Here is a 16,105-nt window from a genome sequence, read left to right as displayed (position 1 = left end):
GCGGCGCAGGGGGCACGCGCGCCTAAGGTGGGCCACCTGCGGGGAAGGAACCGGCGGTGAGGCCGCACGGGCAGGGGCGCAGACCGGGGACCGCGCGGGGCCGGGGAGCGCGGGGGGCGGGGGGGCGGGGCTGGCGCACGGGCCGAGCCTTCCCCAGCAGGGGGTCCGCAGGGGACCCGACGTCCCAGCCTCGCCGCCAAGGCATCCCCCAGCCCGCGACCGGCCCCACGCTCCCCGCCGCGCGGGTCCCCGCCCCCCGGAGCCGCGGCGCCGCGGGGCGGGATGCGCTCGTCCGCTACCGGTCGGCGGGAGGAGAGAACCCGGTGCCCGCACGCCGCGCCGGCGGGACTCGGGGCCGCAGCGGAGCGCGCCGGGCAGCAGTGGGCGCTCGCGATCCTCCGCTGCCCTGCGCGCTCTCCCTCAGGGCCCGGCCTCCTCCGTCCCCTCCTCCCGCTCCTGCTCCTCCTCCCGCTCCTCCCCTCCGCGGGACTGCTCGCCTCGCCTCCCGCCTGCACAGTCCCCGGCGCGCTGGCAGCCACCAGACGCCGCCACCGCCACCGCCACCGCCGGGTCTCCGCGGGTGCCCGCGCCCCTGCCTCGGCCGGCCGTCCCGAGGCGCCCCGAAGCTCGTCCGCCGGCCGCCGGTGCTCCGCGGCCCTGCCCATGGCTCAGCCCGAGAGCCGACTTCGGGCGCCGGACCGGCTCGACAGCGGCGCGGCTCAGGTGAGTGCAGCGCGCTTGGGGCGGGGGCCGGCCAGCCTGGGGAGTGGCAAGACGGGGTGCGGGGGGCCCTCACCTGGCGTCTGGGACTTAGAGCGAGCGCTGAGCCCAAGGTGAGTCGGGGCTGGAGCAAGTGGAGTGGATGTAGGGGGAACGAGGAAGGAGAGACCCGGGGTTTCCCATCCTTCTCACCTTCTGCCTTGCCTAATACGCTCTGCAAATCTTGAGAGGCTGTTTTTTGTTTTTTCTTTCTTTCTTTTTTTTTTTTTTTAAATGGACAGACATTCGGGTCTGTGACTTTGTGCATTGGATCCTCTCCCAGCCGGGTCAGGGGGCTCGCCCGTGCCCGCCGCATCTCCCCAGGACGGCGCAGGGCAGCCGGAGCGCCGCGCGCAGCAGAGCCCGGGTACCGCTCCGGCTGGGAACCGGGGCCGGGGATACAGTCAGCAAAAGTCAGTGAGTCGAGAGAGCATCCCGGGTGGGAAAACCGAGGTCTGGTTTGCCTTTGCATTTGGCCAGAGTGGAGGAGAACGTGGGACACCTCCCGAGGGGCGGGGATGCTCGGGAGGAGAGAGATGAAGGCTACGGGCAGTAGGTCGCCTCTTTTCCGAATGGCAGTTCTACACCGTCCTGCTTTTCATTTTACTTTTTACCTATTTTTTTTACCCCTGCGTCTTTCTATTTGGAGCACCTTGGGTGGTGGCGGCAGGTGAGGGTCGGGGGAGGCGTGGCGCCCACCCGCGGAGGGAGCGAGTCGACCCCTCTCGGCCCCAGCGGCGCACTCGCACGCCCGCCGTCTCCAGGTGCGCTCTCCTAGCCGGACGCGGACCGCGCGCTGCTCCCCCTTCTGGCCCCAGCCTGTCCCGGGAGCCGGAGGGCCGGCTTCCAGGGCCGGGGAATAGGATGGAGACGCGGGGATGCAGGACGCGGGTGTGGGGTGCGCTTGGCTCGGTGGTTGAGTGCCGGCGCTCTGCGCCTCCCAAGTCACCTCCTCCGCCGCCGGGCGCCCGCGCTTCCCCGCGCACCCAGGCCGCTGGCTCGGGAGCGGGGCTGCCTCCCTCCTCCAGCCTCCACCGTGCAGGACCAGACGTTGCCTCGCGGTGCCTCGCCTCGCGCGCGTCTCGCTCCTCCCCCAGCATTATCCGAGGGCTATTTTTATCCACTACTTGCGAGAAGATGCTTTGGGGAGATTCTGGGGAGGCGACTCCAAATCCACTCTCCGCGCTGCGCTCCCAGCAGCGGCACCCTGCTAGCTGGAGCAGCTGCAAGGGATGACCAAGGGATTGCGCGTGGAGTGTACCGGGTCCTCCTCCCTCGGTCTTCGCTCTCGAAACCCGGCACCGCCCTCGGCTGCGCCGCCCGCCGCTCGCCTGGGCAGCCGGTCCCCCGAGGGGTCCCTAGTGTCCCGGGCTCTTTCCTTGGCCGGCTTCTGTGGCTGCAGCCCGGGCGCACGCAGGATCCTTTGGGTCCCAACTCGTGCGTTCTCGCTCTGCAGCCCAATCGCACTTTAAAAGATTGAAATGCAATGTTCAGCTTCCACTCAAGGGTTAATTCCAGGAATTCCGTCTTAAAAAGGAGCGGGGTGGGGGGAAGGGGAACTTAACCTAACTTCTGCCTGCCTGTATTTCTAAAGCCCGTCCTTTGGCGCTTGGAATTATTCTTGCTTTCGGCGTTTTCAGTAAAGATTGGGTGCAGTTAGAATAAGCCTGACCTCGAATAAGCCTGACCTCGTGAAATTCCAGGAGGTGGACGCTTCGGCTGCAAATCCGCATCTCCGTGTTACCCTTTTTATTTCCAGGGCTTACGTTCTTTTACTTCCATAAAATTGAAGAAGGAACGTGTTCAAATGGACCATTGTGTTACATAAGGTTTTCTCCAGCGCTGGGAAGAAAAAGATCAGTTTCTTAAGGAGCCTTTCGGGGCTTCCGTGGGTCCCTCTAACTCTCAGCCTAGTGTGTGTGTGTGGGGGGGGCGAGGATCAACAACTTCGTGACTGCGCACTCACTCCCAGGAGTTAATTAGGACAGTAGCATTGAGTGAGGGTTGGTGAAGCAGCCTGGTGTAGGATGCACTGCAGCTTTAAGATGGGATTTTTTTTTTTTTTCCTTTGGGAAACTGGTGAGAAAGTGGTACCTTAAACTTGGATTTGGGATCTGGAAAAGCCCAGGGGTCTTAGTTCTGTCATTTGGAACCCTGGTATGAAGCGATGAATCCTCCAGCTTAAAGAGGTGCTTGCACAGCGTAGATGTTCAGAACCCTTTACTGGGACTCCACAAGACAGTTGAGGCTTGTGCTTTTGTTTTCAAAAGAGGAAACTCCTTTGCTGGAAAGGCCTTGAAAGAACTCTTTGAAGGGAAAGCAATGTGGAAGCTTTTCTTACCTGGAATCACCATTTGGTGGTGACTGGAGGGGCTGGAAACATGGACTGCCTTTCCCTCTGCCAGGGCATCTACTCAGGGTAGCACATACCCACCGTGAGTACTGAGTCTCTGTTCTCTCTGTTGAGGCTAGAGATTGGGGAGAGCAACACTAAAATATATTGATGTCCTGATGGAGATGAGGGAGAAGTCCTGATGAGTCAGGGCTCAGACAGCAGGTTGCAGGGCTTGTCTCCAAGCTAGAGTCCTTGTTCGGAGAGACGGTCTTAGTCTTGGAGGGGGTGAAGGCGAAGCTGGGGAGTGGTAATGTTCTAGCTGCTATGTAGGAAATGCAGGAACTTTTCAGGGGGGCATTGAGTTGTTCCCCACGGCTTTGATCTCTCTTCCTTCAACTCCACCAATGACCCAGTGTTTCCTTCTGAAACTGCCCTAAATGGGGAGGCTGGCGAGCCTGCTAGCTGGATTTGGAGCCAGCTTCTTGCCCTAGACCCGAAGCAAATTATCTTTCCCTCTCTCAGGGAGAAGATCTCTCAAGATTCTTCCTCTGAAAAATAGACTGAAAGGTTATCATGAGAAAGTGAGAAAATGTATGTGAAGAGCATTTCGGCAATTCTAAAACTCTGGTGGAAAATGTTCAGGGCTACTTAACGTGCTTTTCCTGCAAAGATCGTTTGGTCTATTTTAATGTTAATTTTAATTACAATTTGTGTATGTCTGCGTGAATTGCATATGCTCAACTTTAAATGGATGGAGAGGATTTCATATAATGGGCCAGTATCTCCTTGTGATCACCTGAAATCCATTAGTGCCAGGCCTCAGTGCTTCTCAGAATGGTTAGGTTCCTGTTTTTCAGAATCAGAGTTGAATTTTTTTAGAGTTTTTTTTTCCTTTTTAACTTCATGGACTTTATATGTCCTAAGTCATGTCTATATATCTATATCTATATAACTATATCTATATGGAGGAAGGGCCTTGATGCTGATTAATCAGAAAAGGAAGATAGTTGCAGATGAGCGTATCAGTTGGGGAAAAGTGATATGTGATCAGTTCCAGGAGATGACCTGAATCTCCCTTGTCTAAAACTGTCATCAGCATAAAGCGCTGGCTCCCATTTTCGGTGGTCCAGATTTGCCCCCAAGACCTAGCTAAGTGCCTGGCCACTTAATAAAGGCTCCATAAGTATTTTTTGAAATGAGTGAATGAATGCTTGAATGGAATCTTCACAGCAACCCTGTGCTGTGCATGGGCAGATGGCATGATTTCTATTTTAAAGATCTGGAATCTGCAGATCAGAAGGAAAGTTAACTGATTCTCTGAAGGTACAAAGGATTCCAGATTGGAGTTCTGGTCTGTCTGTTCTTGTTCTGCTCTGCTGCACTGTTTGCATTGCCTGTCCCTCCCCTCATTACCAAAAGTCCTCCTCATCTGTAGTGGGCTTCAGCATTTTGGTAGGTGCTCATCGAGGGACTTTTCAGGGGAAGGTGGAGCTTTCTCTCTCTCCTTATTGTCTCCCCGGGCCCTGAGCCGAGGTCCGTAGGATGATCTCACCTGGGACCTGGCATCTTGAGGGACTAGCTAAAGGACACAAGGACAGCTAAGTGTTCATTTGCCACCCAGAGTCGTGAATCAAGTGGCGTCAGCAGCAGCATGAATATCTCAGGATTTCCCCGGGGTGCTGTTCCCATGGCAGGATCCTGACATGTTCCCTGACACTAAGGTTCCCTTCATTCCTTCTCTATTAACAAGCCTGGCTTTCCGACTTGTAATCAATTCCTAGAGGTAATCCTTAGTCTTCAAGTAAATTCCTTTTTCTCTTTGAGTTAGCCAGAATTGTAGCCAGCTGATGGACAGCCTCTCCCGATCCATCTTCAGGCCTGCCTCGGCATGAAGCTTTCTCAGCCTCCTCTACCCACAGGGAATTAAGCTCATAGCATTTTCAGGCCTTTAGAATAATATTTACTGGGCCATAGTTTGTCAATAGTTATGTGGTACCACCAGAGTTCTAGAAAAATGAATACATTATTCTTCCGAGGAATGGCTTGAACATAACAGAAATAGATCCCAGTGGCATCTTTACTTTTTTTCTCCATGTTGCCTGCTTTTTGGTAACTTTCCAGCAGGGGTCGCACACCGAAATGTGTTCGGAGGCCAGGCCTGTCACAGCCTGAGTGAAAGGGGCCTCAGGACCTGGGCCTGGGCCAGAAGTGTGGGGGAGGGCCACTGGAGCTCAGATCTTTTTTTTTTTTTCCTCCTAAATGGGCTGTAAGTTCACAATTTTAGATAGAACCTACTGAGTTTTAAGTGCCAGCAGCTAAGTCAATAGTTTAAAGTAATATGTAGGCCAAGCAGAACTCTTCAGTAGGTAGGCCTTATATCTGTCCCACAGGCCTCCGGTATATGGCCTTTGGTTTCTGGGGTTAGAAGAGAAATTGGTGGGAATATGAGACTCAGTAATACTAGTTACCTGGAATGTTGGGTCAATGGTGTATAGGGTGTGCTGTGTAGATGGCAATCCAGTGAGTTGACCTTTGTGTTTATGGAGTGTTTGCTTGTGTTGTTTCTGTCCCCTGTTTTAGGAGGCAGTTACAACGATCACATTTAGATCTTTAACATGTGCGTACTGAGTTCCAACCATGGACCAAGGATCCTGCTACTCGCCGGTCATCAGTAGGGGGTAACAGATGGAAATCCTTGCCCTTGTACTTGCCTTCTAGAGGACGGGACAGACAAAAGCAAAATAAAGAAGTATGATCTGTCCTACATTAGGTAGTGATGTGCTAAGAGTAAATCAGGGGAAAATCCATCTGAGACCAGGGTACCTCAGGCAGGTAGCCAGGGATCTCAGTTCAGTCTCTGACTCAACATATTCCAAGCACAATGTCATTGTCTGACATGAAAGATTTCTGCGTGTTGGAGGTTGAACCCTTGATTATGTTCTCGGAGTTGCTATTGTGGGTAAACTCCTGATAGCGGACTGTTCTCTTAATTTTAATGAAATTGACTACTGAGCCCATTTATTGAGTGTCCACCCTGTGCCAGACACTGGATTAAGTGCTGGAATACATTCATGAATGAAACCCATCAAGGACCAGTCCTCAAGGAAGTTGTAGACCAGCATGGAAGACATTAATAAATGATGACAACAGAGTAGGTAACTAAGGTGAGCAAGTAGCGTGGGAAGGATGTCTTTACTGCTGAGTTTGTGATATTCGGCGCCTTCTTTTTTTTTTTTTTTTAAGATTATATTTATTGGGATGCCTGGGTGGCTCAGCGGTTGAGCGCCCTGTCTGCCCTCGGCTAAGGGCTCAGGGCATGATCCAGGAGTTCCCAGATCAGGATCCAGTCCCATCCTGCTTCTCCCTCTGCCTATGTCTCTCTGCCCTTCTCTCAGTGTGTCTCTCATGAAATGACTATTTATTTATTCATGAGAATATTTTATTTTATTTATTCATGAAGTATTTTAAAAATTGGTTCTATGTGTGAACCGTACTTACGCCCTTTGAAACCCTGATACACCCTCCCCCAAACTGCCCCAGGCTTTTGGATATTGACTGTTGTCACCAGGGTGGCAGTTATCCAGGAAAAAAAAAGTAGGTCTTCTCCTTATAGGGAATTTACAGTATGGCAGTCAGATAAATTAGCATGTTTTTGCATACAGGTGGGGTGGTAAAAGCCCTGTGCTTGGGCCTCTGCCTGTGGACAGACCTTTCCTGGAGAACACCTCCCTCCAATCACTGTGTTTATTTCTTTCATTGCAATACTTTGTCTCATAGCAGGATTTGTGGCAGTAATGTTTATCTTGCTGCTTGTTCCTTCCTCGGCTGACTTGCTTACCCTCTCTGACTCTCCATCAGAATCCCTGCCCCAGGGGAGCAGACATCTGGACCAGCACCAGTGTTTCTCCCACCAGCTTCTAGAACAGTGTGCCTCCTTCCAAGTGGTTACTCAGAAAAGAAACAACAGGCAACGTTTCTTTCTGGGGGAACTAGGGAAGGTTTCATGAGGGAAGAAATATTTAAGGAAAGAGAGAGGCATGGAGAGAAGAGCCAAAAGAGGATGATAAAACAGAGTCAACATTTGTATAGACCCCCCCCCCCCAACCCTCACTGAGGCCTCATTGGTCCCCATTAGGGATTCCCTGTGTGGTCAATCCAGGTGAATAACTGGCATCTTTACACCCCCCTCCCACTTCGCTGAACAGATCCTGGCTGTGCAAAAGCACTCTGGCATGCAAAGAATGAAAGAGATTTTAAAAGAATTTTTTAAAAAATGGGGGAAAAAAAGAGAAAAGAATGAAACATCTAATAATTCCTTATTTCTGTTTAGTGTGATAAGTCTGGGCAACTTTTCTCAGATCCTCAGGAGGAGGACGGGAGACCCCAGATCCACAGCCGCGATTCTCCTCCACCTGCAGTGAGCAGATGGCTCAAGGTGGAACTCTTAAGTCCCTGGAGGACCAGAGGAGCCCGTATTTTTATATAAACGAAATATATTTAGATTTAAAACATTCGCATCTCCTTTCATTCGTGGAGAACTTCCATTTCAGCACTTTCCGAGATGCATTTTGTGTCTTGTTGAATTTCCCCTAGAATTCCTGCCGATTAGGTACACCCTGCAGTAAGCTGTTTTATGTAAATGTCTCCACTCCTTAGTTTAGTAAATCAGAGTCCTGTATCAGCAGTTAAATACAGCAGGAGAAAGGTGATTGCAGATGCAGCTGAAATGAAAAGCATGCTCGCCTCGCTGTGCTCAGAAAAATAAATACTCGAGTGGCGAGGAGCGAACGCGGGCTGGCTGCCTCCTCCAGAAAACTCGCTGGCACTTCATTTAAATTACGTCTTACACCAGATTCTCCCCCCCCCCCCCCCTCAGCGTCCTGGATAGGAAGGAGGGAGAAGGTGACAGGGACAGATTTCTGGGATTAGATTTTGGAGTTCTTCCTGTGGTGGGGAGAGCAAGGCTTTTGAAGTCACATCTGTCTGGATTTCTCATCTCGCCCTTACGGACTGTGTCATCCTGAGATATAAACCATTTTCTGGGCTTCAGTTTTGTCCACGTTCTAATGAGAATGATAGGAGGTTGCCAATATGCAATGCTTAGCCTAATGCTCAAGAACACGTATGTTCTTGTGTGGCATTGCCAGATTTTACAACTAAAAATACAGGACATCCAGTTAAATTTGAACTTCAGAGAACCGACAGGTAATGTTTTAGCACAGGTGTATCCCAGATTCTAAATATTAAGGGATTATTCCTTGTATGAAACTCAAATCTAACTGAAGGCCCTGCATTTTATTTTTTTATTTAAACATTCCTATTCTTGTGGCGACGGTTCTGAGTGATTACTTTGGTGAAAGTCCTGGAACTCTAGGAAGCTGGAACAGGGAGGGCACAGTAATCTTGATGGTGATGTCATCTTGACCTTGGACCAGGGTGTGGTCCAAGGAGAAAAAGGAAGGGTTGTTTTCTCTGGGGAGCTAAGCAACTGATCAAAGCAAGGCAAAAGCTTATTTGTTTGCTCAAAGAAGCAAAAGAACTGTGAGTCCAATGAGGTCTCACAGTGCACTTCGTAAGTGAGACAGATTCTCTCCCAAGGGGTGACAGTGTGCGCCGGATTATTCCCAACACCCTCTGGAAGACGGTATTTCCACCCCGTGAGGTCACCAGGGTAGCGTCTAGTCCACCAATGCAGTGCCTTATTCCACACAAATACTGCTCGGAGCATGTTCCTGTAGGGCTGGGATTGCAACGACGAGGCCCACACAAGGGCTCCATTGAGGCCACTGAAGGAAACTCTGTGCTTTGAAAACCCACACCTGCAAACGCTCCCTCATCCGCTGAATCCAAAGCTAATAAAACTGTTCCGGGGCCTTCCAGACTTGCTCCTCCAAGTAGATGACCTCAGGTGATAAATCGAGTCAGAGAGCTCCCCTAAGACCACTGGAGTAGGTTGTTCTGAGGATGGCAGTGAAAATGTTGCATTTCCATTTTAGATAATAACCTGGTGGGGAACTAAATTAACAAGGCTTCTGTTGCATGTGGACTTTCCAAAGCAGTTTTAGGCTTTCTTAGGTACTGAGATATTGCTCATGCCCAGATCATTAGTTTCTGTTGCGGAGAACATTACTAAATCCGCATTTAACCCGAGATGCTCACTAGCCATGTGTTTTTGCGCAGCCTGGACCAGAAAGGGGGCAAAATGACACAACAGCGCACAGGCTTATGCAACTTGAGATCTGGTTAGAATCCACTTTGCCGCTTCTCAGCCACACCGCAGGGGGCGAATTACTTCTCATGGCTAATAAGCCTCCATCTCCACATCTGCAAAATGGGCATAAATTTAAATTGTTGCAGATGATCGTTTATTGCACATTAAACCAAATGAGTATGGCAAGCATTGCCACAGTGCCTGAATCATGGCTAACATAAAAAGAAAGGCCGTTACTGGGATGTCAGAAGCCAGCCATAAGCTCTAGATTGCACCAGGGTCACATCAGAGACCAGGATTGATCTCACGCATCATATTCATGGGAGAGCATCTGAGACTTTTGCTCTTTATTTCTCTAAACTTAATTTATATAATTTAAGCAACACTTATTTCATTTTCTGAGCCAAGAGATGAAAAACAGGCATGGAGAGAAGGTATAGAAGGGGCTGTTAGGGCAGGCGTGGTAGGGAGAGGAGGGGGATCCCAAGCAAGAGAGAAGGGAAGAAAAGGAACTAGACTAGCCAGGGCAGGGAAACTATTTAAAAAAAAAAAATAAAAATAAAAACCATAGAGACTTTTAACACTGGGAAACACACTGAGGCTCACTGGAGGGTTGGTGGGTAAGGGATGGAGTAAACTGGGTGATGGACATTAAGGAGGGCACGTGATGGGATGAGCATTGGGTGTTATATGCAACTGCTGAATCACTGAACACTACATCTGAAACTGAATATGTACTTTATCTGGGGTAATTGAATTTAAATAAAAAAATAATAATAACCAGAAGAGTTCGAAGAACAGGGAAGGCCAGGACGTGTTGTAAAGAGGCTGTCTTCAGGAGACTTGGTCTAAATCCCCATGGTGTCATTTAAGTACATGCCATCTCCCCACCCTTCCCCAGGGCTTCTCAGGACCCCAACTGAATGCCCATGCCCTTGAGGGAAGGACACAAAGCTGTCTTGGCGAGATGCTGGGCGAGAACAGGGAATGGGATATAAAAAGTGAAGCTCAGGCCTCTCTCCGGTTCTGTGACAGCACAAAGTCACAGATAAATACAAAAGACAAAGGGACCCAGTGCCATCTTGTGGAGGGACTGGCCATGGTGCCTTTCATGGTCCTCTCAACTGCAAGGGGGTTTGTTGCTCTTGGTTTGGTTTTAAATCTGCATTTGTTAAGCATCAGCTCTTCTAAAGAGGGTTTCAGGGCGGCGTCTCTCCTGCCCTGTTACTCCCCGTGAAGTGGTTTCATGCTTTTGATCTCTAAGCCCTGTCTGCACACAGCATAGGAACTGACCATTTCCATGGGGATGGGCCCATCCTCCTCAGTCTTTCTCAAGGGGAGAGCATCCTCTGGAGATCGTGGTGACTCTGGCCACAAGAGGATCCCCCTTGCTCCAGAAGGGAGCTTATTATATGACTTTGGAGGAATGATTTTGTTTTTGCAAACCTTAGTTGCCTTACCTGTTCACTGGATTTGTACTTCCTCACGGGCTTTTGTGGTGAGAATCACATGATGTAATACACGGAAAACACCTGTTTGAGCTAGTACAGACTAAACGTCCATAATGCAGTACTTCATAGCACCTGTTACCTTTTTGTGCCGGTAAGGCTGATTTTATTTGAAAAGCAGGGAGGTCCTTGAGGATCTAGCCGTGTATCCCTTTCCAGCCAGCTTCCTCCTCCTGGCTGATCCCCCTCCAAGGGGTGAGAGGGCCGTGGGGTTCCCAGGTGGCAGTGGCCCCCCTCATCATCCTGCTCTAACTTAGGAAGTGAGCAAGGTGGGGGGACTCTCTCCTTTTAATCGGGGAAGGAAATCTTTCTGAAAAGCCTGTGTAAGATTCCCGCGTAGGGGTATGGCTGGGTGGCTCAGTCAAGCACCTGCCTTCTTTTTTTTTTAATTTTTATTTATTTATGATAGTCACACACACAGAGAGAGAGAGAGAGAGAGGCAGAGACACAGGCAGAGGGGGAAGCAGGCCCCATGCACCGGGAGCCCGACGTGGGACTCGATCCCGGGTCTCCAGGATCGCGCCCTGGGCCAAAGGCAGGCGCCAAACCGCTGTGCCACCCAGGGATCCCAAGCACCTGCCTTCTGCTAAGGTCCTAATCTCAGGGTTCTGGGATCAAGCACCAGCTTGGGCTCCTTGCTCAGCGGGGAGCCTGCTTCCCCCTCTCCCTCTGCCCCTACCCACACCTCCCTCTGCGCTTGTGCACTCTCTCTCAAATAAATAAATACAATCTTAAAAAAAAAAAAAATCCCCAGTAGGTTCCATTTGCCAAAAATTTGCTCACAAGCCCACAGGTCAGAATTACAGAGGAGGAAATAGAGGCACACAGTCATTTGAAATGGTGGAAGAGAGCAATTAATTGAATACAGTAACCCCGAAATGGTCTCTCTTGCCTTTGAGCAACTATTCCACTCCTGTTCCTACCTTGCAGTCCTTGCAGCAGACGATTGGTCCTGCTCAGTTTCCTGACTGAGCTGTCTTCAGCTGAAATACAAATCTTCTATTCTTCTCCTTTCACTTTTATTTTCTTTCCCAGCTTTGTAACTTTTACCATCTTCTGCAATCTGCGGTAGTTCTCTACGTTAATCCCTCCCCATGACCCAAGCAAATTTTGCAAAACCTCATCAGGTCCCTGCCCTAACCCCTGATGTTTAGAACCTAATGTCCTGGATCCCCATGACTTAGGGCATTAGCATTTCAGTGCAGGACCCTTAAACACAGGGAGAGATGTGGGGCTAGCCACGTTGATTCATGGCAGCATCGCCTGGGGCAAGGTAATAATCTCTAAACTTCACGTAGTCTTCGTGACTTTTAATTATGCATTTTATACACTTACCTATTTAATGTTTAATCTGTTTCAGTAGATTAAATTGTAGGAGGCTGGAGATGTTGTCCAGAGCCCCCAAAGCTGGATCAAACCTGAACCTGCCTGGCAGACAGTTGGCACCTAAGAAATGATTAAGGATACCCTGTGTTTCGGAGTTGTGGGGATGAAATGTGGTGATTCCTCCAGAGTATTTAATGTGCTCAGTGGATGATCAAAGAAGGCTAGCTTTCCTTTTGTTGTTTTGTTTTTTATAATAAAAGTAATACAAATTCACCTCCTGCAGCATGGCACTCTGGTTCCCATCTTTCAAGCCTCTCCCTTGCTGTTACCTGTTTTACAGGACACCTCACCTTCAGACCAGAGCACAGCCACCCCGAGTCCCCTCAGATCAGTCAGGATTGTGGACATTCCACCCTGTGTGGTGGGAGTTGTTCCTTCTGTCGTTCTCCCCAGGCTCAGACTATCATTCTCTCAGGCTTGTCTAGGGTGTTGTCCCGATCCACTGCCCCCACCGCGTGATGAATATGCTCCTGGTAGCCCTGTGGACCACCCTAGAGTTGTGCTCTGTTTGAAGGTCAGCATGGCCGTGTGACTTGCTGTGCACAAAGTGAAGTGATGTGTGTCACATCTGGCCCAGAGCTTTGAGAGCCGGCTCATGCCTTGTGCATTTGCTTTTCCCCTCTGACTCGGTGACATGCACTATTTGAGACAGCAGGTGCTCTTTCTAGGTCTCTGCGAGACTTCACTGAGCAGAGGCCTGCCACCAACCCACATGGGACAAACAGCTAAGGGAGGAAGTGCTGCTTGAGGAGGGGGTGTTTATCTCACTTAGCCTGGCGTGGCCTGACTGGGGCCCTGCCTTTTCAGTCGTCCTGGAGCGTGCCTTCCCACACAGGTGACACTGGTGTAATTACTTGCCGGCCCAGCTGCATCCCTCAGGAAAAAGCTTCCCCGGAGGGCAGGACACACCACTGCTTCTAGAGCTGTGCACTCCCTCATGCCGGGTCTGGGATGTCGGTGCAGGATTGCTGAGGGATAGGGGGACCTGCATGGTGAGAAGGGGTGGGAGGGTCTTCTCCGGTGGTGGGGCTGGGAAGTTAAAGTGCCATTATGAGAAATAGAAATAGTTTCTGAGAGGAGGCTGGTGTTGCAGTTCCTTTCTCTGGAGCTTAGATGGGTGACTATCCAATGTCCCCCACCAGGGAATTAGGGTGTCCGAGAAAATGTTTGCTGGGTAGAGTCAACTGCTACCCAGGACCCTGCCTATCTCAGCCATGACCGCAGCACATCCCAGCAGGACCCCAGCCTCATCCAATCCTGTTCCAGGGACATCTTTACACCTTCAGTCTTGATGGTCGGGCCTGCCTTGCAGGCTTATGATCACCAGCCACTCATCCTTCACCACACAGATTCCTGAAGAAGCAGCAGAAGGGCTGTGGTTGGCATCGAGCCGCTTGTTAGGATCCTGGTTACACAGGCCACAGGACCTGCTGATTTCAACTCTCCCATGTGTTCACAAGTGCCTTCACCTGCTGCCTTTTCTCACTTGAGTAGTGCTTTATGGTCCTCTGCTAAAGATGGAACAAAGGCTAATTATCTCATAATCGTTGTCCTTTAAAAACATTACATTAAGGGCCACTTTATGCTTTGAATTCTGGCTTTTTCTAATCATTTGCATCTCTCTGCATAGCTATCTACACAACAGAATTTTCTGCTTTCACCGAAGAATGATCTTTCTCTGATTTGCCAATTGGTGGAATGTTGTTCTTTCTTATGACAATTATTTATTTAAGCAGACTAGTTGTTATAAAACCTAAATTATGGCTATTAGTGTCCTTCTGTTCTCTTCAAGCCAAGGTCATCAAGCTACTGTTGATTGAGCAAATATTATTGAGGTCCTATGTATTAAGGATCGACCTATCCTGTGTCAGATGGGCTAAGGTTTTTTTTTTTTTTTCCCTATAATACCTTATTTAATTCTTAAACTCACTTGCTTAGATCTTTTGTCACCATTCACTCATTTCTGTATGTCCTTGTTCATAGGCTTTATGTCAGATTTTGATTAAAAGCATTGAACTTGATTTTTGTCCAACCACCAGACCTCAGAATGTTACTCAGGGGTCTCTTCCATGAAGCATGTCCCAAACTACCCTCTTCTTGGCTAATTTTTAAGTCGCTAAAATAGTGTCTATTTCATGACCTCATTGAGTTAGAAGTATTTGTTTCCATATCTCTCCTCCTAGACAGTGGGACCCCTGGGGGCTGAGAGGGGACCCATCTTCTTCCGGTGTCCCTGGTCAATGCTAGGGAGAGGGCCAGCATTCAGGAGGCCTGGTGTCTGTTTCCTGGGCCTAGACTCCTGGGCAGTGTCTGGGGAAAGGAAGAAGGAAGATAGTATTCATAAGAGGAAGTCCCCTTGAAATCCAGTTTTCTAATCCATTTTGGTAACTCACATTATTCAATGTCTTTGTCTCTGTGACTCTAAGCATTTGAAGATGAATTATGGAAAGCCAAAACCAGAAATCTCAGTATGATCCTCAAAACCTCATTTAATTGGAACCATTTTTCCTTGTCAATCCTACTCCTTTCCCATGACATATTGGACACTAATGAGCCTGCTGGTTTAGGCTTGGTACCAATCTGGAGACAAGACCCTCCTGCATGTTCAGACCAGTTGGTGGGGGGGATGAAAGTGGTTGTCAAGGTTAAAAGGCAATGTAGCCTCAATCACTTTTGTTCTTTTGGCACCCCTGGAAACTCCTTGTCTTAGAAACATCCAATGGGCTGGCAGATTGCAGGGCCTCAACGTTCCTGTTGGCTTCATTAATGTGTTAATGGCCTTGAGGGATGTTAGAGATCAGGAAGTCTTGAAAACTCAGTTCATCATTGGAGCTGTCACATAGGTGCATACACACATGCATGCAAACATGAACACATAAGTACTCACAATCACACATGCACACTCATACAGATTTTGGCCAATAGATTCCTTTTGGGAGGGATTGGCTGGGGTCCCACATGAGAGAACCCTACTAGGGTCCCTGCAAACTCAACTGACATAGCTCCAAGAAGGAGTAATATAGAAAATCCCATGCAGACTCCTGTTTCTCCTTCACTCCCTCCCCAGCTAATAATGCCTTTGTTTTTTCCTTCTGGTTCACCAGGAGTTGGAGAAAGAAGTGCAGTCAATGGAACATGGTAATGCATTCTCACATCATTTTTCATTGATCTTGAAACACAAAAATAAACTATTTCTAAATGTCAGTCTGCTACAGTTCTTTTTAAAATTATTCTATTTATTAATTCATGAGAGACACACAGAGAGCGGCAGAGACATAGGCAGAGGGAGAAGCAGACTCTATGCAGGGAACCCGATGCGGGACTCGATCCTGAGACTCTGGGATGACGCCCTGAGCCAAAGGCAGATGCTCAACTGCTGAGCCACCCAGGCATCCCTGATCCACCTTTTAATCAGGTCTTGGGTTCAATTAATATTCATCGAAGGAACACTGAATATGATCTGAATAGAACCAAGGAAGCAGGTGCAGTTAGGGAGATCCTACTCAGGGGAACCGTCTTTTCCTGCTAGAAGCTCTATTGTTTCCCATTATCCAAAAGACCTCAGCAGTGTAGAAACTTAATATATGTTGCCACCTTTATCCTTTGAAGTGTTAGACTGATGCCAGCACAAGTGATGAAACTATACGGTTTACTTTCATAGTAGTAATTTTGTTTGGAGTTTTGCATAATAGTGTCTTGCCATGACAAACACTTATGTTTCTTCATTCTCTAAAGCCCTCACATTTTAGGTAGATACAAGAGGGCAGAGGATCTTCGAATTTATGACCTGAGTGTTTCCTGTTGTAAACAAGACTTACAGTAATTCTGCGTCCTTACCAAGGTCACACAGAAATCAGGGAAGAACTTGGGGCAGAACCTTACCTCCAGAAGCCACAGCTCAGCATC

General features: G+C 49.3%; 1 protein-coding gene across 1 annotated transcript in view; it reads left to right on the top strand.

Moving 5' to 3' along the window:
• The first annotated feature begins 501 nt into the window (after positions 1-501).
• The window catches only part of HS3ST1 (heparan sulfate-glucosamine 3-sulfotransferase 1), a 29,790-nt gene continuing 14,186 nt past the window's right edge, over positions 502-16,105 (top strand). Inside the window, exon 1 of the mRNA XM_055325964.1 lies at positions 502-723. The gene's annotated coding sequence lies outside the window, so the exon portion shown is untranslated. The remainder of the gene's footprint in view (positions 724-16,105) is intronic.

The sequence above is a fragment of the Nyctereutes procyonoides genome, unplaced genomic scaffold (assembly GCF_905146905.1).
Source record: "Nyctereutes procyonoides isolate TBG_1078 unplaced genomic scaffold, NYPRO_anot_genome, whole genome shotgun sequence".
Lineage (NCBI taxonomy): Eukaryota > Metazoa > Chordata > Mammalia > Carnivora > Canidae > Nyctereutes > Nyctereutes procyonoides.
Note: the sequence above shows the minus strand (reverse complement) of the source record. Positions and strands in the feature narration are given on the sequence as shown.